The sequence below is a fragment of the Staurois parvus genome, unplaced genomic scaffold (assembly GCF_062004578.1).
Source record: "Staurois parvus isolate SC_StPar_1 unplaced genomic scaffold, SC_StPar_1.0 ptg000249l, whole genome shotgun sequence".
Lineage (NCBI taxonomy): Eukaryota > Metazoa > Chordata > Amphibia > Anura > Ranidae > Staurois > Staurois parvus.
Genome location: NW_028318045.1, coordinates 2,718,929 through 2,740,188, shown reverse-complemented (window position 1 = coordinate 2,740,188; position 21,260 = coordinate 2,718,929). Strand labels below are relative to the sequence as shown.

Sequence of the window (21,260 nt, the reverse complement as noted above, 5' to 3'; positions counted from 1 at the left end):
TGTCCCTGAGTAACAATTCTGTGGCCCTAAGTAACGGTTCTGTGGCCCTCAGTAACAATTCTGTGTCCCTGAGTAACAATTCTGTGGTCCTAAGTAACGGTTCTGTGGCCCTCAGTAACAATTCTGTGTCCCTGAGTAACAATTCTGTGTCTGTCCCTGAGTAACAATTCTGTGGCCCTATCTAACGTTTCTGTGGCCCTAAGTAACAATTCTCTGGCACTCAGTAACAATTCTGTCTGTCCCTGAGTAACAATTCTGTGGCCCTAACTAACGTTTCTGTGGCCCTAAGTAACAGTTCTGTGGCCCTCAGTAACAATTCTGTGTCTGTCCCTGAGTAACAATTCTGTGGCCCTAACTAACGTTTCTGTGGCCCTAAGTAACAATTCTCTGGCACTCAGTAACAATTCTGTCTGTCCCTGAGTAACAATTCTGTGGCCCTAATAACGTTTCTGTGGCCCTAAGTAACAGTTCTGTGGCCCTCAGTAACAATTCTGTGTCTGTCCCTGAGTAACAATTCTGTGGCCCTAAGTAACGGTTCTGTGGCCCTCAGTAACAATTCTGTGTCCCTGAGTAACAATTATGTGGCCCTAAGTAACAGTTCTGTGTCCCTCAGTAACAATTCTGTGTCTGTCCCTGAGTAACAATTCTGTGGCCCTAATAACGTTTCTGTGGCCCTAAGTAACAGTTCTGTGGCCCTCAGTAACAATTCTGTGTCTGTCCCTGAGTAACAATTCTGTGGCCCTAAGTAACGGTTCTGTGGCCCTCAGTAACAATTCTGTGTCCCTGAGTAACAATTATGTGGCCCTAAGTAACAGTTCTGTGTCCCTCAGTAACAATTCTGTGTCCCTCAGTAACAATTCTGTGTCTGTCCCTGAGTAACAATTCTGTGGCCCTAACTAACGTTTCTGTGGCCCTAAGTAACAGTTCTGTGGCCCTCAGTAACAATTCTGTGTCCCTGAATAACGTTTATGTGGACCTAAGTAACGGTTCTGTCGCCCTCAGTAACAATTCTGTGTCCCTGATTAACGTTTCTGTGGCCCTAAGTAACGGTTCTGTGGCCCTCAGTAACAATTCTGTGTCCCTCAGTAACAATTCTGTGTCTGTCCCTGAGTAACAATTCTGTGGCCCTAAGTAATGGTTCTGTGGCCCTCAGTAACAATTCTGTGTCCCTGAGTAACGTTTCTGTGGCCCTAAGTAACAGTTCTGTGGCCCTCAGTAACAATTCTGTGTCCCTGAGTAACAATTCTGTGGCCCTAAGTAACGGTTCTGTGGCCCTCAGTAACAATTCTGTGTCCCTGAGTAACGTTTCTGTGGCCCTAAGTAACAATTCTGTGGCCCTCAGTAACAATTCTGTCTGTCCCTGAGTAACAATTCTGTGTCCCTAACTAACGTTTCTGTGGCCCTAAGTAACAGTTCTGTGGCCCTCAGTAACAATTCTGTGTCCCTGAGTAACGTTTCTGTGGCCCTAAGTAACAATTCTGTGTCCCTGAGTAACAATTCTGTGGCCCTAAGTAACGGTTCTGTGGCCCTCAGTAACAATTCTGTGTCCCTGAGTAACAATTCTGTGGCCCTAAGTAACGGTTCTGTGGCCCTCAGTAACAATTCTGTGGCCCTCAGTAACAATTCTGTGTCTGTCCGAGTAACAATTCTGTGGCCCTAACTAACGTTTCTGTGGCCCTAAGTAACAGTTCTGTGGCCCTCAGTAACAATTCTGTCTGTCCCTGAGTAACAATTCTGTGGCCCTAACTAACGTTTCTGTGGCCCTAAGTAACAGTTCTGTGGCCCTCAGTAACAATTCTGTGTCCCTGAATAACGTTTATGTGGACCTAAGTAACGGTTCTGTGGCCCTCAGTAACAATTCTGTGTCCCTGATTAACGTTTCTGTGGCCCTAAGTAACGGTTCTGTGGCCCTCAGTAACAATTCTGTGTCCCTCAGTAACAATTCTGTGTCTGTCCCTGAGTAACAATTCTGTGACCCTAAGTAACGGTTCTGTGGCCCTCAGTAACAATTCTGTGTCCCTGAGTAACGTTTCTGTGGCCCTAAGTAACGGTTCTGTGGCCCTCAGTAACAATTCTGTGTCCCTGAGTAACAATTCTGTGTCTGTCCCTGAGTAACAATTCTGTGGCCCTAAGTAACGGTTCTGTGGCCCTCAGTAACAATTCTGTGTCCCTGAGTAACGTTTCTGTGGCCCTAAGTAACAATTCTGTGGCCCTCAGTAACAATTCTGTGTCTGTCCCTGCGTAACAATTCTGTGTCCCTAACTAACGTTTCTGTGGCCCTAAGTAACAGTTCTGTGGCCCTCAGTAACAATTCTGTGTCCCTGAGTAACGTTTCTGTGGCCCTAAGTAACAATTCTGTGTCCCTGAGTAACAATTCTGTGGCCCTAAGTAACGGTTCTGTGGCCCTCAGTAACAATTCTGTGTCCCTGAGTAACAATTCTGTGGCCCTAAGTAACGGTTCTGTGGCCCTCAGTAACAATTCTGTGTCCCTGAGTAACAATTCTGTGTCTGTCCCTGAGTAACAATTCTGTGGCCCTAAGTAACGGTTCTGTGGCCCTCAGTAACAATTCTGTGTCCCTGAGTAACAATTCTGTGGCCCTAAGTAACGGTTCTGTGGCCCTCAGTAACAATTCTGTGGCCCTCAGTAACAATTCTCTGTCTGTCCGAGTAACAATTCTGTGGCCCTAACTAACGTTTCTGTGGCCCTAAGTAACAGTTCTGTGGCCCTCAGTAACAATTCTGTCTGTCCCTGAGTAACAATTCTGTGGCCCTAACTAATGTTTCTGTGGCCCTAAGTAACAGTTCTGTGGCCCTCAGTAACAATTCTGTGTCCCTGAATAACGTTTATGTGGACCTAAGTAACGGTTCTGTGGCCCTCAGTAACAATTCTGTGTCCCTGATTAACGTTTCTGTGGCCCTAAGTAACGGTTCTGTGTCCCTCAGTAACAATTCTGTGTCCCTCAGTAACAATTCTGTGTCTATCCCTGAGTAACAATTCTGTGGCCCTAAGTAACGGTTCTGTGGCCCTCAGTAACAATTCTGTGTCCCTGAGTAACGTTTCTGTGGCCCTAAGTAACGGTTCTGTGGCCCTCAGTAACAATTCTGTGTCCCTGAGTAACAATTCTGTGTCTGTCCCTGAGTAACAATTCTGTGGCCCTAAGTAACGGTTCTGTGGCCCTCAGTAACAATTCTGTGTCCCTGAGTAACGTTTCTGTGGCCCTAAGTAACAATTCTGTGGCCCTCAGTAACAATTCTGTGTCTGTCCCTGAGTAACAATTCTGTGGCCCTAACTAACGTTTCTGTGGCCCTAAGTAACAGTTCTGTGGCCCTCAGTAACAATTCTGTGTCCCTGAGTAACGTTTCTGTGGCCCTAAGTAACAATTCTGTGTCCCTGAGTAACAATTCTGTGGCCCTAAGTAACGGTTCTGTGGCCCTCAGTAACAATTCTGTGTCCCTGAGTAACAATTCTGTGGCCCTAAGTAACGGTTCTGTGGCCCTCAGTAACAATTCTGTGTCCCTGAGTAACAATTCTGTGTCTGTCCCTGAGTAACAATTCTGTGGCCCTAAGTAACGGTTCTGTGGCCCTCAGTAACAATTCTGTGTCCCTGAGTAACAATTCTGTGGCCCTAAGTAACGGTTCTGTGGCCCTCAGTAACAATTCTGTGGCCCTCAGTAACAATTCTGTGTCTGTCCGAGTAACAATTCTGTGGCCCTAACTAACGTTTCTGTGGCCCTAAGTAACAGTTCTGTGGCCCTCAGTAACAATTCTGTGTCCCTGAGTAACAATTCTGTGGCCCTAAGTAACGGTTCTGTGGCCCTCAGTAACAATTCTGTGTCCCTGAGTAACAATTCTGTGTCTGTCCCTGAGTAACAATTCTGTGGCCCTAAGTAACGGTTCTGTGGCCCTCAGTAACAATTCTGTGTCCCTGAGTAACAATTCTGTGGCCCTAACTAACGTTTCTGTGGCCCTAAGTAACAGTTCTGTGGCCCTCAGTAACAATTCTGTGTCTGTCCCTGAGTAACAATTCTGTGGCCCTATCTAACGTTTCTGTGGCCCTAAGTAACAATTCTCTGGCACTCAGTAACAATTCTGTCTGTCCCTGAGTAACAATTCTGTGGCCCTAACTAACGTTTCTGTGGCCCTAAGTAACAGTTCTGTGGCCCTCAGTAACAATTCTGTGTCTGTCCCTGAGTAACAATTCTGTGGCCCTAACTAACGTTTCTGTGGCCCTAAGTAACAATTCTCTGGCACTCAGTAACAATTCTGTCTGTCCCTGAGTAACAATTCTGTGGCCCTAATAACGTTTCTGTGGCCCTAAGTAACAGTTCTGTGGCCCTCAGTAACAATTCTGTGTCTGTCCCTGAGTAACAATTCTGTGGCCCTAACTAACGTTTCTGTGGCCCTAAGTAACAATTCTCTGGCACTCAGTAACAATTCTGTCTGTCCCTGAGTAACAATTCTGTGGCCCTAACTAGAGTTTCTTTGGCCCTAAGTAACGATTCTGTGGCCCTCATTAACAATTCTGTGTCCCTGAGTAATGCTTCTCTGTCCCTAAGTAACGTTTCTCTGTCCCCAAGTAACGTTTCTGTTGCCCTAACTCTGTCCCTAATACAGAGCGGTCTGCCTCTCTTGAATGACTGGAGGCAAATGAAGAATTCTAAAATGGCCGCTATTTATAGCTCGACCATTACACAGTGCTGGCTTCTCGGCCTTTTGGCTAAGATCAAGTGTAGTATCTGTTCTTATCAGTGTCCAGTGAGGGTGCTACCGACCATTCTGGTAAGAGGATGGTTGTTGTATGGTACCCTCACTGGTATGATGGGGGTCTGGATGGCTATTACGGGGAGGACAGAAACCGGGGAGCGCCATGATTCGTTCTGGGGCCTCGGGAGTAATTCTCCTTTGGAACGTCTGAAGGACCCAGTTGCCTCCTGATTTGGACGGTCTACCTTGGTCTGGCCTGGGGCTGGGAAGGCAGAGAGTCCGCAAACTAGGTGCCCCCTGAGTAGTCGCCTCAGGGGTGCTCTGAGTAACACTTGGGTGTGGGACCCCATGCTGTGAATGAGCACATGGTCACCGAGTTTAACACTTTTTGCACTGCGCCTCTAGGACCGGGCCTTTTGGTCAAGTTCTGGGCAATTTTTTTGCTACAGGCCTCAGGGTCTGGTCAGTGCACAATTTGGGCACGACACTTTTTATTATTTTTATAGATTTATTTAATTATTTATTTATTTATTTTTCCTCACCCCACGTTTGTCACCTTTTACTTTTGTGTGTGTTTTTCTCACAGGATGGAGGGTGTGGGTCCTCGGGCCTACCCTGACGTCTAGGGGGAGGATGTGTGGCCATACGGTTCCTTCCTCCCCTGTCCCTAGGGGGTTTTCTCTTCGGGAGAACCCCCTGACCTAGTACTGGATGTCCGGCTTCGGCTGGACATAAGGAACGGTGGTCCACCAGGCCTTTTGGCCAGGAGGACCAAATGGGAACCTTGTCCCTGTCAGGAGCTTCGTGCCCCGGGGGATCAGGGTAACGGTTCAACCCCTTCGGGGGTAGGACAAAAGCACACCCTTAAGTGCACTTTTTGTGTGGTGTTTTGCACTTGCACTTTTTTGTGAACACTTACGGGTTTTTTCGTTATAGCTGCACGTTTGCGGACTTAAAAAAAAATAAAAAAAATTACACAGTGCTGGCTGGCTGGCTGCTGATTGGCTAATGCGATCACATGTCATTAAGGAATGCATTATGGGTCAGCGCGCCTTGTCTGCGCGCCTTCCCAGACATCCCCGCTCCGTCGCCGCACATGTCCGCCGCCATTTTAGGAAAAATTTCGATTCGCGCGTCCGAAGTAGGCTATTTTTCGGATTCGGCGCGAATCGAAAATTTTCCAATATTCGACTCGAATTCCACTTCGCCTACTTCGATTCGCTCATCTCTAATTCTGTGTATAGACACTACCCATACATTGTTCTGTGGGAGGGGATTGACCTGACTCTCATGTGGGGGGGGCGTGTATGTGCTTTTAATAAAACAAGAGTCTGGGGTTGGACCTGGGCTCAGAGTGAATTCCAACTGCAACCTGAGTGTGTTGTGTGATCATTCCTGGGTAACGGGAGCTCCATTTTCCCCACATCTCAAGAGAGCTAAACCAGTTGGAGGCGCAGGAATTGTGGAGTTTAGCTGAAGTCGCGGTAAGTGGAGGGCGTAATACGGCTGCAGCGAGATTCACACAGCTTTATGGAGGATTTCTACGCATCCAACTGCGGGTACTCACGGTAAGGAGAAATTCGTTAAAAGCGAATTTCCAAGACAAGTGTGATGTGAGACCATTCATTTTGAATGGGCTCAAATCACACAGCATTGCATCAAAGATGTGCATACACTTTTTTTGGAGCCATACAATGCATTTGCGACCTGCGTTTAGGGTGTTGTTAACTTTGTGTAGACACCCACAGCAGATCGCATGAGCAGTGCAATTGGAATTCAGTGCAGGAAACGCACATGGATTGTAGCATTTCCAGAACCGCATTAGTGTGAACCTAGTCTAAAAAACCTCTAAAGCATTTTATTCCCTTCAGCGCAATTCTATGAGTTATAGTTCATCGGAACGCACGGCACAAAATTACAACTTTTTTAATTTTCTTATGTGAACTGCAGTCATAGGGCATTAAACATAATGCCTTGTACTTGTGTTGGGGCTGTTTTGGGCAACACTGGATGTGTGAATAAACCAATAAATTATGTACAACACAGCCATCAATTAATCTACTATATGTGTGTGTATGAGGCTCTGTCATTGTGGAATTGGTCAAGGAAAAGACACAGGGTTTGCAGGCTTTGGTATTTCTGGATGGTGCTTGTCTTGGAAATTCACTTTCAACGAATTTCTCCTTACCGTGAGTGTCCGCAGTTGGATGCGCAGCAATCCCCCATAAAGCTGTGCGAACTTCGCTTACCGCGACTGCAGCTAAACTCCACGATTCCTGCGCCTCCAAATGGTTTAGCTCTGTTGAGATGTGGGGAAAATGGAGCTCCCATTACCCAGGAATGATCACACGACACTCTCAGGTTGAAGTTGGAATTCACTCTGAGACTGGTTTCAACCCCGGCCTCCTGTTTTATTACAAGCACACACACGCCCCCCCCATGCAGGGGGGGGGGGTCAGGTCAATCCCCTCCCACAGAACAATGCATAGGGGGTGTCTATGCACAGAATGTACATCCTGATTGGAGCGTAGCCTTTCCTTTTATCTATACTGGAAACCAGTTCTCCCCTCCCCCTTTCCCATCATTTCCATGCTATCAGCTCCTACTAGTATGTCCATTCCCTGTACAAGCATCCCTTAGATTAAACAGTGTCAGTCTGTATCTGAATGGGCCCGATATGATCACATCCATCCAGATACAGTTCAGGTCGGTAGTGGCTTGTAAGATATACATGAGCCTACACGCGGAGTTCGCACTGCCCAGCGCCTGGCTATACGAAGTCCATGTGGTACTATGCTGCTGATATGTGGATACAGGCCTACCGCCGGCGGCATTCACACCGATCTATAAGTGCAGATCTGCCATCTCATCCATTAGCTGAGTACTGTAATATATACATTTTACATGTGCATGGCCTAATTGCAGCCTTCAGAGCTTTAATTAAGCCACACGAGAGACATATGGATAACACTAATATATGACACATTTAAAGTTCAACCTGTAAATAGAAAGTTTCCATGACAGGCTCCATAGTTTAGAGATTTCACAATGTCTTGGGCAAGATGGAATCACAGGACCAGCAGGGTGTGTGTCCGGGTTCACACAGACCTTATAATGGAGGTTTGGGAATCCCTCAGGGCTCCACTCAAGAGAGACTGGAGGGTCTGTCATCCAGGAGTCAGGAGGACTCTAAGCCATCTCCTGGAGCTAGAGAGCAGGTGTGTGTGTGGCAGAGTGAGACAGATAAAGCCCTGAGGACTAAGACCAGAGAAGCTGTGTGCATTAGAAAGAAGCCGTCTGCAATAAAGAACCTGTAGTCTGGGTGGCCAACGTAAAGACCAGAGGTTCTGCGATTAAAGCTGAGTTAGAGCTTAAGAGCCAGGTGCTCTACCATTTTACATTTGTATCTTTTGCTGGAGAAGAACTCAGTGTGGAAAACAATATGTTTTATGGACTTTCCGTTTTCTTTTTAATAAAAGAGGACTACCAGGCACTTTAATCAGTTCCGTCTGGACTGCGCTAATCTGTTATTGGCCATCTCCTGTCCATGGTGTGGAGCAACCAGACCCACCCTGCTCTACCACTTCTGGTCATTCACAGCGATTTGTTCCTTTTGGGACCAGCTACTGCAATACATCCATACGTTATAAAGATCTCCTTACCAAAGGAACTGCACCTTTATCTGTTTGGATATGATGGGCAACAGTCTACTACACCTTCCTCCAGGAAGTGCTGCTTACCCTCCTGTGTCCATATTTATCTGTTGGCAGCCAGGAGAGCCCTCCTTAAGGCTTGGACATCCCCAGTAGTGCCTTCTGTCACCACTGTTAAATGAGACCTGCAATCACCATTATACTTGGAGAAGCTGGGTGCCATGGTCCAAAATTATGCACCCACAAAATGCTTCTTTACGCATTGGAGATCCTTCATAGAGTATTCTTTCTTCACATCGGAAACAGCTCAGCTGATGTCCTCCTTTCAATTTACTGAATGGTACGCAAAAGCTAATCTTACTAATTTGCTGGGCAAACTCAAGCTCCTCATCAAACCCGGTGCCTGGACCTAACCTCCCATTTTCTTCTTCTAGCCTGGACTTACCTCCCTCAAGCACCTCTTAGTTATGTTTCTTTTTTTTTTTGTTGCTCACAGGAAAATTAGCATAAGGCAGTACATATGTACTATTGACTACCTGATATGCTCACTTAGGCAACAGCATGTTCCTTAACATCAAGCTGCATTCCTGTCATCCATGTTTCTCTTGACATCTACTTATTGAACTGGTCCGGGGTTATTGACACCAGTGTGACCTTGACTTTCATCTTTGTCTTAGTCATATTAGGCTGTACTTGATCGATTTTTGGCCAACGACAGCCACAGTCCAAAAGGTTGATTTCTCCTGTTGTTTTAAGCTTATAGTCTGTTGGTTTTCTGTTAGGGCCATGAGCCCTGATAATTTGGTTGCTACGTGTGTAATTCTGAAAATTTCAATAATATTATTTTGGGGAAAAAAAACAGTTCTGTCTGAAGTGGCCTTCCACAAACAAAGCATCTACCACTGAGCTAAACACCCCCCATAGCATAATATATACGGTCATGGCCAAAAATATTGGCACCACTGCATTTCTGTCAGATAATGCACCATTTCACCCAGAAAATTATTGCAATTACAAATGTTTAGGTATTATCATGTTTATTTCTTTTGTTTGTATTGGTATGACACAAAAACGTGGAGAAACAAAAAGCCAAATCTGACACATTCCATGCAAAAGCCCAAAATGGACTGGACAAAATTATTGGCACCTTCTCAAAATTGTTAGAAATAATTGCATTCCAAGTTTGTGCTGCTCCTGTAATTTGTAATTAAACTTACCTGTATCAGTTAACAGATCTTAATGTTCCTGTGTCCACTGTGCATAACATTGCCAAGAAGTTTACAGCCCATGGCACTGTAGCTAATCTCCCTGGATGTGGGCGAAAGAGAAAAACATGATTAAAGATTGCAATGAAGAATTGTTTGAATGGTGGATAAAGAACTTCGATCAACTTCCTGACAAATTCAAACTGACCTGCAGGCACAGAGTACAACTGTGTCAGCTAACACTATACATCGCAATCTGAATGAAAAGAGACATTATGGTAGGAGGCCATAAACATAAAAAAGCCAGATTGGAGTTTGCCAAAACTTGTCTGAGGAAGCCAAAATCCTTTTGGGAGAATGTGCTGTGGACAGACGAAACAAAATGACAGCTTTTTGGTAAAGCCCATCATTCTACTGTTTTCAGAAAAAGAAATGAGGCCTTTAAAGAAAAAAACACAGTCCCTACTGTTCACTGATGTTTTGAGGTTGTCACTGGATGTCTTGATCATGTGCATGGCATTATGAAATCTGAAGACTACCAAAGAAATCTGAGGTGCAATGTAGGGCCCAGTGTCAGAAAGTTGGGTCTTCGTCAAAGGGCATGGGTCATTGGCCCAAGTGTAAGCCGTGTACTGGGGTGGTCTCCCCAGGATACAGTGAAGTCACGAACAATGAAAGCAACCCCAACACCAGCTTTTGTCACAACAGAATTTTACTTAGATGTGGCAAATAAACAAATCCACAAATGCTGGATTATACAATAAATTTACATACACCCAGCCCAAAGGCTGAGACCCTTGTGCTGCACAGCACAGCACCTTCTGATGGATGAAGGTAGAAAGTGTAGTAATTTACTTACTGGCGGGCACAACTAAGCTGCCACACATTACCTGTTATTACCCTAAAAGAGAACAGGAATCAGTGTATGGGTGTATGGTATGGGCTAGCCTTCGGTGCAGCACAACAGCTTACAATCTTACACAAATCTACAGTATTCCCCCTCCCATAACTGGACCTGTGACACGTGCCTGAGTATTCCTTCTGAGCAAAATGCCAGTCTGGCTTGAGTTTGTAGGATTTTATCAGCTCTCCAATGTGAAATGTCACTTTAAGTTGTGGAGTCCTTCCAATGATCAGTAACAACACTTGTGGCCTGACACAAGTGCGTGCACGATCTTACCGACCCGGGTCTGCTTTACATCCGCTGGTGACTCTGAACAGAACAGATGTCTCTCCGCTAAGCATGCGATGTCATCAGCAGTATATGTTGCTTTGCTCCTCTGTCCTCATCAGCTTCCTGGCAGCAAATCTTCCTTTCTTTGAACAGGGTTAGCGTCTTCAACACCATCAGCTTCACTCAAGTGAATTTCTGATTACGGAGGGCCGTCCTCACAGCTGGATGGCGACGGATTCTCAGATCACTCAGCCATCTTCTCTCTCAAGCATGGCTACCCTTCTTTTTCCTGTTCACTCTCCAAGTGTCAAACCCCACCCCTTCATGAATATAGAAACCTCTATGCGGTCTGAGGCTGTGTTAGAAAAAACAGTGACATCTTGTGGCTAAACTGCAGAATGTCAGTCAGAACGTTTTTAATTTACTTTAATCAGTGTTCAAACAATGAAAGCTGTTTCCCCATCTCACACAAGAAACACGTCAAAAAGCACCCAGAAATGGTTTAAGACAAGATGCTGGAGAGTACTGAACTGGCCAGCAATAAGTCCAGATCTCAATGTCATAGAGCTCCTGTGGATACATCTCAAAACAGCAGTTGGGAAAAGGAACCGTTCCAATCTGACAGACCTGGAGCAGTTGGCGAAAGAAGAGTGGTCCAGATTTCCAGTAGAGAGGTGTAAGAAACTCATTGATGGTTACAGGAAGCGATTGATTTCAGTTATTTTTTCCAAGGGTGTGCTACCAAATATTAAATTGAGAGTGCCAATAATTTTATCCAGTCAATTTTTGGGCTTTTGCATGGAATGTGTCAGATTTGACTTTTTGTTTCTCAAATCACTTTGAAATCTCCAGGCTCCAGATCCAAAAATTGACTTTACAAACAAATGAAGAAAGTGAAAAGACAGTTTCCTCTGCATTAAACAAGCACCTGCCTTGTTGAGAATCCCGGGTGAAATATCCTTTTTACACTTTGACAGGTTGCCACACTGTATATATGTGTGTGTGTATTTGCAACTAATAGCAAAAGGGTATTTCTGCAGGACAGCTCTAAATTGAAGGTGTTTTATTTTTATAGTTGCAAGCTTTGGAACACTGAATACTGAACAAACCAAATGCATTTCAAAAACTTGCATCATTAAAACTTAAAGGAGACGTTTGGGGTACGTAAACAGAAACCTATGTAGCACTACCCCCTTGGATTTAGGTTCCCCTATAGTCCTTCACAGCCAGGTAATCTGCATTCTCCACACAAGCTTGCATCCAGAGCAGGGGCGGAGTGACAACTCATGGGGCCCTTGGGCAATAGGGGATCATGTGGCCCCTGTGTCCTTGCCCAAACTCAAAAAAGCCTATGAAAAAAGTACCAAGGGCATCTCATGGGGCCCCCTACTGACCCCGGGCCCTCGGGCACTGCCCGAGTTTCCAAATGTGCAGTCCGCCCCTGATCCAGAGTCATAAATCAGTCCTTGAGCTTTTGTTTTGTTGTTTATTGAGGGGATTTTTAACTGGGATAGGATTAGGGGGGTATAGGATGCCCAAGAGAACTGACAACTGAGGACACACTTCCTGGAACTATTCACAAGCTCTCTCTGCAGCACAGTGTCTGTTGGAGAGCTAGCCAGCAACTCCTTGATGTACCACCCCAGACCTTGGATTACATTCTCCTCTTCACACAGCAATCTGGAGGTTTTCCAGAGCAGGAGATCTGGCTCCTGTCACTTTAACTAGGCAAACAGTCACTAGTAGGGAGATAATCTGGTTTCCCATTAGAGTGCTCCTTCCCCTATCTGCCCAAGGGGTGCAGGTGTACTCACTCAGATCCTCTCCTGTACCACTTGCAAGTTGGCTGCTGCTACCAAGCCTATCAGCTGAGCTGCTCCATCCCTGCCATACAGGGGGTCAGTGAGTTCCAAGCTTTTCACCTTTGCAGCTCCAGGCTTGCCGGCAAGCACCATCCCACTAGGCCTTCTTGCAGCATCCTTCTTTAGCCTCACATCTTCCCCTCTCACTCTTCCATTGGACTCCTCTCCCACACTCCTTTCACTGAGCAGGCTCCAACACTTTTAAAGGTGCCCAGCCCCTTACCAAGCCTTCTGTTGGGGATTGGCTAGGACCCCTCAAGAGTGCAGCCATCCACTCCTCAGATCCACCCACTGCCTCTAAGGCCTTCCTCCAAAGGCCCTCGATCAGGGAAAATTCCAGAGGGGCTGGCCTGCAGAGCCTCTCAACTCTGACCACAATTTGACCCCTCTCTGGCTATTACACCTGGGCTGTTGCTCAGTCCCTGTCTAACCACTGAAGTCTAGCTCCCCCTAGCTAAACTAGGAGGGTGCTACACCTACATACATGACATCGGTGTGATGCTGCAGCTGTCTGACATTGGTTTTAGACCAAGAATGGAGAGATCACATGAATGCTGATCGCTCAGTTCTCAGTCTGTTCAGAGTGGAGACCAGTGTCTGTCAGTCACTGCACTCCACTCTGCCCCTCCAGTGCTCACTGGGCAACGAGCAAGAGAGAGGGTGGGCACAGCTGGCTTTTGCTCTCAGCCACATGCTGAGAGCTGGAACCAGTTGTCAATTAGGCATCTCGGTGTATCCCAATAACATGGTTGGGATCATTCCAGAGTGGCTCTGTGACATAAGCTGGAAGTAGGCAATAGCCTGCTATGAGCTGACTCTGAGTCACAGGAGTGCAAAAGTAAGTGCACTCTTTTGACTCACAAGATGGGGGAAAGCCCCTGTTCTGGCGGTGGGGGGCATGGTGACCTTTCCTGGCTGGCAGAACACAATAGTTACTGTTAGCAGCTATAGCTGGTGGTATTAAATGACTTTAAAAAAATCTGACAGGATAGTTGTACCCAAATCGATGGATGGCTGGACTTTGGTGTAATCAGCCTGCCCATACATGGATTGAATTTCAAGTATGGCTAGCTTTATAGAGAGAGTTTCACCCTTGTTCTGTTTTTTTGTCTCTTTCTCTCTCTCTCTTTTTCCTTTCTGTTCCTATTTATTGATCTCTCTCTATTCATCTTCCTCCTTCTTTCTCTCTTCTTTCTTTCCCTTTCGCCCTTAGACCCAGTACATTCCCTTGCCAAATCACTGCTAAACAATGATATTGATATAAATCTCCTAGGCCGCACCCAGCTGTTGCTATAGAGAAAAGTCACTTTTGCCTTCACACACTTCACTGCATTACTGTTCTCTATGGCATCCTCTGATCTGAGAAAGGAATTGGACTGCCCTATCTGTTTAAATATTTCAGCGATCCTGTGATGCTGAGATGTGGGCACAACTTCTACCATGGCTGTATTAATCAATGGCGGGATACCCAAAACCCATCTGAAGGTTAGTCCTGCGCTGAATGCCAAGAGTTTTAAGAACATCCTGCACTGCAAAGCAACCTAATCGTGCGAAAAATAGTAGAGGGTGTTCTGTCTATTCAACCAGATCAGAATCCTAAGCTCCGCTGCACTTATTGTGTGGACTCTCCTGTACCTGCTGTTAAATCTTGCTTGGTGTGTGAAGCTTCTCTGTGTGATAAACACCTTCCTTCCTTCCTTCCTTCCTTTCTTCCTTTCTTTCTTTCTCTTAGATTGTAAGCTCCAAGGAGCTTACCCTCTTGTATTGAACTGTATTGTTGCTGTATTGTCTCCCGTTATATTGTAAAGCACTGAGCAAACTGTTGGCGCTATATAAATCCTGTATAATAATAATCTCTTTCTTGCTTTCCTTCTCTCTTTCTTTCTTTTTATCTCTCTTTCTTTCTCTCTATGTTTCTTTTTCTCTCTCTTTCTCTGTTTCCTTCTCACTTTTTATTTATTAACCGCATGCCGTCCAGCCACTGAAGATATACGGCGGCAGAGCGGCACTCGCAGGCAAAACCAAATTTTAAAACGTGTGTTTTGTAAACAAATAGGGGGCATGCGCGAGGCGCGCCGCCGCCCTATCTGTCCCGCCAATCACCGCCGCAGATGTGAGTCACCGGGTCACAGCCGTTCCTTAGCGGCTGTTTCCCGGCGATCGGCGGCAAACAGTGACAGACAGCACAGCTGCAGTAGCTGTGCTGTCTGTCACTTCCCTGTCAGCTCCAGGATGAGCTGATCGAGAAAGAACAGTCCAGTACACACCCCCGCCCCCTAGTAAAACACTCCCCCTCACTCCTATAACCCTTCCCTGCAAAATAAAGTTAACCCCTTCCTCCCCATTGCCATTAGTACAGTGTCAGTGTTTTTTTTTTTTGCACTGATCACTGTATTAGTGTTTTTGGGGATGTCAGAATGTCCACTGCAGTCCCGCCATAAGTCGCTGGTCGCTGCCATAAGTCCCTGATCGCCGCCATAATTCGCTGATCGCCGCCATTATTAGTATAAAAAAACCCCAAAAAATCCCAGTATCTTTCCCGCCATTTGTAAACGCTATAACTTTCACGTAAACCAATTAATTTACATGTATTGGGTTTTTTTTTTAGCAAAGACATGTCGCAGAATGCATTTTGGCAGAAATTTATGACTAAATTTGATTTTTGCATTTTTTTTTACTGGGCATGTTTTATAGCAAAAAGTCCAAAATATTGTTTTTTTTTCCTCAAAATTGTCAGCCTTTTTTTTTATAGCACAAAAAATAAAAACCGCACAGGAGATAAAATACCACCGAAAGAAAGCTAAATTTGTGGGGAAAAAAAAGATGTAAATTTCATTTATGTACCGTATTGCATGACCGCGCAATTGTTCGTTAAACTAGCGCGGCGCTGTATAGCAAAAAAATAGTTTGTAGACGCTATAACTTTCACACAAAGCAATCAATATACACTTATTGGGATTTATTTTACCAAAAACATGTAGCAGAATACATTTTGGCCTAAATTTATAACCAACTTTGAGTTTACTATATGTTTTTTATAGCTGAAAGTAAAAAATATTGTTTTTCTTCAAAATTTTTGGCCTTTTTTTGTTTATAGCGTGAAAAATAAAAAGCACACAGGTGATCAAATTACACCAAAAGAAAGCTCTGTTTGTGTGAAAAACGTAAATTTTGTTTGGGTGCAGCATTGCATGACCGCGCAATTATCAGTTGAATTAGTGCAGCGCCGAGTAGCAAAAAGAGGCCTGGTCATTAAGGGGGGTAAATCCTCTGGAGCTCAAGTGGTTAAGGTTATCATGTGACAGCTGGAAGACTAAAGCCAACTATAAACAGCTTGAGTTTTGTTTGAATCCTGTTCAGTCAGCCAAAATTGAAGCTATGGTTGGCCTTGACAGCGCCATCCAGTTCTGACAAGCTTTAATTGAAAAATTGAAGGTGGTGGGTGAAAAACTGTCAACTGTCAGTGACTGTATCCAGTTATATATAGTCACTGTTCGGGTATTCACAGAGCCGTGACAGTACAGTAGTCGGCAGGTGAAGATTCCCCATCTAAACTGTTTAGTGTGGATAGGGAAACCAACTGATTTCTCTCATTTCCACAGCTTTAAAGAAGAGAGCCTTGAGTGAGTTAACCAGGCAGAAAGACTAAACTTTACTTAATTGACCCAATCCAGTTCAATACAGTCATTGACCTGATCCAGAAGGTGGTCCTAAGGTCAAAAGACCTTTCCAAGATGATAAATCACTTTGAGAAGATGGTAACACACCTGATCAGCTCCTTCTTAGGAATCAGACCCATGGGGATACAAAGACACTGATGATAGAGATGAGGAGCTCACAGAGACAGGTTATAGAATCAAGTCTCTTATAATTCAGATTCATAATAACGTTTTGTTTTGCATTGAGCAGTAAAACTGTTAGTTCCTTATGAGACCAGTGGACTTTTCCATTCTTTTGAAATTTTAGACAAAAATGTAATAACTTGTGCTACAATTGTGAAAAAAAATGTAGTTAACTGTTTAGCTCCTGTATTTATCTCATTTTGGTCATTTCAATGTATTCTATGTTCACCCAATCTGGGATGTAAATCGTCACCTATGCTAACTTACTTTATAATCCTATGCACTTCATGTAACACTCACGTGTTGAGTAAAGCTATGATCAGAGTAACAAGGAGTCGTTCGATCCTGGTGAAGGGTGCGGTCCGGTCCGTATTGCCAGAACACTATGTGCTTAATTTTACTCCTTTAAAAGAAGCTTAATTTGCCCATTCACTCACCCAATGATACCTTGTCCATTCATCCTTGCCACTTTGTTCCTCCCTCATAGCTGAAAGCCCAAACCCTGTGTAAGCTTAATCTTGGAAGATGTTGAAGCCTACATGAAGGGTTTGATGTTGCCATCCTACTCCTTATTTGACAGTGTTCAAACCCTGTGATTGGCCACTCATGCCCAAGTACTGCATCTTGGGAGTAGGTCCCATGTTTCCTATACCCAGAAACATTGAGAATTTACTAAAATCTCCAAGGTAATGGCAAGGAAACATGACCAAGATGAATATTTGGTGAGGTGGGAGGCTCTTCTAAAAAGATAACCTTCACTTTGCCCTGGATGGGCAAAAATGTTATATACTCTTAATTTGAAGATGGAAATTTTTGATTACAAAGTCTGATAAAATCGGTTAATGTATGACCTGTGTTTCTACTGTTGCTTTATCAATCAACGCTCAGCCTAGTGAATATCAATATCTGCGGTATCTCTTTTATGCTTTTATCACAGGCCAGAACTGAGAATCTGACTGATTAATGTTGGATGCTAAAGCAGAGGTCTTATCTGATTATATGTACTCTTTCTTACCATGCTAATAAAATTTCAAAATTAAAAATCTCTCCCTTTTAAATACATCCCTTATTTCAGCCCCCTGTCATCACCACTGGGTCTTTGTACTTCATTATGCAGTGCAAGCAGATCATGGCTGGAGGGGAAAGCGCTGTACATAGATACCTGAAAACATCACAGCACCCTGCCACAGTGCTGCTCTCAAGAGCGTTCAACCCAGATGCATGCAATGGACTAGTTACTGGGAGGAGTTATGCAAATATAAAATGCCTTGGTGGGTAGGTGTCAGTGGGAAGGACTGGGTATTCCTAAGCAGACTGTACTTGCATGCAGACCACTTTAGGTAAGGCCCATATATGATGCTGAGCCTCCATGATTGAAAGAACTGAAATCCATTGAATGAAAGGGGCAGGGCATGGACAGTAAGGTGAGGAAAGTGCTAGATGATGCTGGACGCCTTCCAGCCAGGAAATGAGGCAAGCTTTATTTGGCTTGCTGCTGCTGCTTCTAAGGTGAGACACAAAGCGTGACGTCAAGTCATAGTAAGTCATTTCATTAGAGGAAAGGAGCCTGTAGAAGAACTATTCAAGACTTCAGGTAAAGCTGGAGTTTAGATTTAAAGTAGATGTAAACCTAATATTTAAAGTGCATGAGTAGCCTCAATGTTTGTTATTTTTGGATACAATAAAAAAATGCTTAAAATCCCATTGGGGAGATTTCCTTTTACTTTCCTTTCCTTTTACTGTCCTGGAGTTGAATAGTAACTGAGATGAAATCTCTACAAAATCAGAGGAGTTCCTCTCTTACAGGCCTTTCACAGAGCTGCACTGCAGTTTGCAGGTTTTATGCAGTAACCCACAGTTCCCCAATAGATTGCTATTAGATTATGCATTTGGATTGGCTGGAGCATGATAAATATTCATACTGGTCATTTAAATAATTTAAAGGATAAGTTCACCTTTTGGACAAAAATAATAAATGTATAATTTTTTGCAGGTAAAAAAATGTGCATTTATTATTTTTGTCCAAAGGGGCCTGTAAAGCATTGCACCAAGAATCAATAGATTGCTGATGCCATGCAGGTCTCCTGCAGACCTGTCAGAATATCTGCTTGCTGTACGGGATGTATGGTCAAGCAGATATTCTGACGAAGCTTCAATGAACTACCACAGTGCCGTGGTAGTTCATTGAAAACTATAAGCTGACAGCTGCTAACTTGTTGCAGAACTTGGAGCCCCGTATGGCAACACTGTTTTCAAAACTGACTGATAATATGGGGAGAATTTTCTCTATACTATCTGTCAGAGGGAGGGGTGGGGGGGGGGGGGGGGCAGTGGGCACTGCTGTGGCTATGGGAACACATTCCACCCTAAAAATGGGTGGAACATGTTCCAAAGGTGAACTTATCCTTCAACTCTCCCTGCCCTATATTCTGGAAGTTTCCTCCAGAAGCAGGTGAAAGAGATCAAACTCCAAGCTCAGAAACCGTGACCAGACAAAGCAATAAATCACTACAGTGAAGCCAAAAATGACATTTAGGGCTCGTTCACACTTGGCTGTTTTACCAATGCTTGCCAAACGCCCCTATAGCGTTGGTCCGGCGTTTGCGGAGAATTTTTTAACACTCGGCAAACGCTCCGCAAACGGCGCATGCGCGGTTTAGTGGCGGTTGCTAGGCATTTGCCGAGCGTTAATAACGCCCCACAAATGCCTATAATGCATTGAGTGGTGTTACCGCTCCGCAAACGCCCCGCAACCACGTCGCAACTGCACCGCAAACGCCAGGCGGGCGTTTGCGGAGCGGCACCATAGACGAGAATAGGAGGCTTCAAAGCCTCCTGACTAGACCAGAGGCATCCGTTTTGCAGCAACGCAACACGATGCGACGCAAACGCTCCCGTTAGAACAGCACCAAGTAATGTGCAGAACTGGCAGAGGCGTTTGGGAAACGGTAAAAACGCTTCCCAAACGCCTCTCTGCCGCCTGCACACAACGCTAGTGTGAACGTAGCCATAGCTTGGTAGCCTAACTACTGGAGGGCGCCACATTAAAATGGCAATTGTTTATAACACACTGTGCTTTATTAAACTAATTATCATTCAATAAGGGCTTAATCACGTGGGCAATCATTTCTGTGCAGCAGGCTTGAACTGTTTGAATACTTATTTCACCACTGAGACTGCTAAGCTGCATACAGGCAGTCCATAAAAAGTGAATGGGAGTACATTGGCTGCAAGGACTCCCCCTCACAGCCGAGATTGACAGGCTTGCAGGGATGAGTGCATAGACCTGGATACACAGGCTCTGCTTTGGGGTCTGTACACCCATTCCCCCATAGCTGTCAAACTCAGCTGTGTGGGTGACTCAATGTACTCATATTCACTTTTCTATAAGCAACCTGCATGCAACTCAGCAGTGAAAAATAAGTAAACAAATGGAACTTGCCACTGCACTGTACTGAGCACCTATGTGTGTATTGATAAGAAACCTTTGACTAGGTGTGGAGAAAGGTGGAACACACCCTTCTTGCTTATCAGAGACTGCTCACTTTCCTGATTATTCCCTTGTGCTTTCAGCCATGGCTTCGGAAGGACTGAGAGAGGAGCTAAACTGTCCAATTTGCCTAGACATTTATACTGATCCTGTCATGCTGAAATGTGGACACATCTTCTGCCACACCTGCATTGGAGATGTTCTGGATTGCCAGGAAGCTTCTGGAGAATATTCCTGTCCTGAATGCAGGCTACGGTTCGAACATCGTCCCTTGCTGGAGAAGAACAGAAAACTGTGTAACATTGTGGAACATTTCATGTCTCTCCACGTTGAGCAGGATGCTTTGGTGAGCAGTAAGTCACTACCAGTTGTCTCAACTGGAAACTGCACTTCTCTGGAGAAAAGCAAGTGCTCTGTGCATCGGAAATCCCTGGAGTTTTACTGTTTCAATGATGCCCAATGCGTATGTACAGACTGCTGCTTTAGTGGAAGGCATGGAGGGCACCAGGTGGAGCTACTGAATGAAGCCTTTGAAATAAAACGAGAAGCAGTGAAAGGCGTCCTGCAGGGCCTGACCACAAACAAAGCAGAAACCAAGAAAAGAGTACAAAGTCTACGTGAGTCTCTGACACAGGCACAAGAAAAAGTTTCTGGTGAGATGCAGAGAGCTACCACCTTGTTTAGAGACATCAGAAGGCAGCTGGAACACCTGGAGAAGAAAATCATTGGTGACATCTCTTGGCAGGGAGAGCAGATAGTTCTTTTGGTCTCTGATTTGATCCAGCAGCTTGAAATGAAAACAGAAAAGTGCTCACAGAAGATTAACGATATAGAAATAGTGATGAAAGTCACTGACCCGCTGGCCTTCCTACAAGCAGCAGAATGCACTAAGCTCAATGAAGACCACTTTGTAGAAGATATAAAGAAGGAAGTCAACACAAAACCTAGCTTGATTGTAGAAGGTCTGGTTTCGGAGACACTACAAACTGGTTTAGAAAATATTATGGCTGATGCAAAGAAAATGCTTTCTTCTGAACAGTCAGAAGAAACAAGGGATATCAAAGCAACAGAGAAGTCTACAAAATCAGCATCATTACTTTATAGGTCTTTGGATCAATTTTCGGATAACCTGAAGCTCTACCACAATGCTGATGCTGAGGAGAAGAGCTTACAGTCGCATCAAGGGCAACCCCAAAATCCAGATATGACTCCTGCAGCTTCTGTGACACAAGAGCCACATCTCTTCTTCACAAATCCATATTCTTTTTTTTAGCAAAGAACAGCAAGAATGGTTTAGTAAGATTCCAGATGTATCCCTCCCAGGGTAGC

At 44.7% G+C, this 21,260-nt stretch overlaps 1 protein-coding gene and 1 pseudogene across 7 annotated transcripts in view; one reads left to right on the top strand and one right to left on the bottom strand.

Annotated features, from left to right (window-relative positions):
- TMEM140 (transmembrane protein 140) overlaps window positions 1-21,260 on the bottom strand; it is a 115,630-nt gene that overhangs the window by 36,306 nt on the left and 58,064 nt on the right. For 5 of the 7 annotated variants that reach the window (XR_016313204.1, XR_016313207.1, XR_016313202.1 and 2 more), the window contains one exon: window positions 9,576-9,666. The exons of the other annotated variants lie outside the window; for them this stretch is intronic. The gene's annotated coding sequence lies outside the window, so the exon portion shown is untranslated. The remainder of the gene's footprint in view (window positions 1-9,575; window positions 9,667-21,260) is intronic. 7 annotated transcript variants of the gene reach the window in all.
- Window positions 4,699-4,811, top strand: LOC149459698 (U2 spliceosomal RNA; annotated as a pseudogene).